Genomic DNA, 1,816 nt, shown 5'->3' with positions numbered 1-1,816 from the left:
TGTGCAGGTGAGAGGAGCCGCGGGGGGAGGGGGCAGCCGCGGAGAGCGGGGAGTGGAGTGGGGGGCGCACGCGGCCCCCGGGGCTCGAGCCGGCTCGGGGCTCGCCAGGCCGCGCTGCCGCCACTCGGGGCTGCCGAGCCGCCGCCCGTCCCGCAGCTTCGGGGCCTTTCCCGCCTCCCGGGCCGGGGGCCTCCTCCATCCCCTCCCACCCGGTCCCACGCCTCGCGCTAGGCGCTGGAGGGGCAGGATCGGTGCCCGGCGCGCACAGCTCCGGCGCCGGGCGGCCGCTGCCTCCCAGCCGGCCAGAGGCCTCCGCGGAGTCCTCAGGGTCCCCCAGCAGGGAGGGCAGGGCGACCCCTTGCTGGATGTCCCGAGGGGGGCTGCCCCGTCACGCCGCGATAACAAAAAAGGATCCTCACTCCGTTGACCCTCGCTCCGCTGAGTCTTTCCCGCCGCCTTCCTCCTCACGGCCTCGAATGCGATAGACCCCCATCCGGCCTTCTGCCCCCTCCCCGGATGCGCCCTCCTCTCCCTCACTCCGGATCGCACGTCCCAGAGGGCCGAGCTCTCCCGGTCCTCCAAAATGGGAGCTCAGGCCTCGGCCCGCCTCCCCTCGCGTCCCCCTGTCCACAGTGAAGGAGTTGAGCGCCCACACCTCCTGTGAAACGCGGGGTGGAGGGGGGTGTGTCTGAAACGAGAGCTGCAGGGTTGGGTGCAGACGGTGTTCGCGAGGGTCTTGATCCGGCCCCGGAGCGGCCCCACGCGTGCTTCTGGGCCAGGCCACTTTTCCTCAAAGACACAACACAGGCCCGAAAAAAGGACAGCCCACACAAAACCCAGTAGTAGCTGGAGGAGCGCAGGGTATTTCTGGCAAACTAGGTAAAGTTTTTCCTCTCTGTGCCTTAGATCTGATATTTTTATGACAGTTATTGATGCAAATCCATTGGGAACCTTCGGATTTTCTAAGGAACCAATCCCACAGGTTTTGAGTTGTAGGAAGTAAAAATTACAGAGCAATGTCGCCTTTATTTTACATACTCTATGGTATCATTCCTCAAATAAAAAGAATGATCTTATTCCTGGTATATCTACAAAAGCGTCAGTGGCATGACTTCGTTTCTTTGGAAGAGAAGAGACTAAATAAAAGACTCATTTTGCAGGCGAGGATGTAGAGCAGATCTTTGGAATGAGAGGGACAAGTTATCAGGTCAGGATTATATCAAGAAACAACCACAAATGAAGACCACAAGATTTGTGTTTTGAAGCCAGCATCATGGCCAGCACCAGCGAAAATAGCAATAAAATTTGTACAAAATGGTAATAATAATTGTAGTATGGTACCTTGAGTTTTATTGCAGCTACTGCTAAGCATGAAGCAGTTTATGTGATTTTAAAAAAAAAAAAATCCTTGCATTTTAAACAAGTAAGTAGGCAGAAATTACTTCTGGCACTTAAAGGAACAGACTCGATGAACAGGACTGATGCGAAATTTGCTTACAGTAAAGAGCACTTTGGGTCCAGTGGTCTTTTATATACTAGGGGGTAAAAAAATAGTGCCCATGAACTCATTCCAGAGCATGATTTGAATAGATAGCCTTTTTAAAGGATGCTTTGGCCTGCAGAGGAAGAAGCGGATACTTTTATAGATATACATCTGTCTTGTTTACTATAAAGAAGGATCCCTTCGTGTGAGCTCTCCCACATTTCTGGAGCAAAACAGTTGTCATTCCTAATTGTTAGAAAGTCAAGATGTATCAAAGCAATTTTCATAGCATTTTTTGCTCAAAGGAGGGTTTGTAGTTTTTAGTAAGGAGTT

The 1,816-nt window shown here is 53.0% G+C and overlaps 1 protein-coding gene across 1 annotated transcript in view; it reads right to left on the bottom strand.

The window, feature by feature from the left end:
• The window catches only part of Dok2 (docking protein 2), a 9,991-nt gene extending 9,431 nt beyond the window's left edge, over positions 1 to 560 (bottom strand). The window contains exon 1 of the mRNA XM_015499527.2: positions 420 to 560. The gene's annotated coding sequence lies outside the window, so the exon portion shown is untranslated. The remainder of the gene's footprint in view (positions 1 to 419) is intronic.
• Between the last annotated feature and the right edge of the window lie 1,256 nt (positions 561 to 1,816).

Source organism: Marmota marmota, unplaced genomic scaffold (assembly GCF_001458135.2).
Source record: "Marmota marmota marmota unplaced genomic scaffold, marMar, whole genome shotgun sequence".
NCBI lineage: Eukaryota > Metazoa > Chordata > Mammalia > Rodentia > Sciuridae > Marmota > Marmota marmota.
This window is presented reverse-complemented; position numbering and strand designations above follow the sequence as displayed.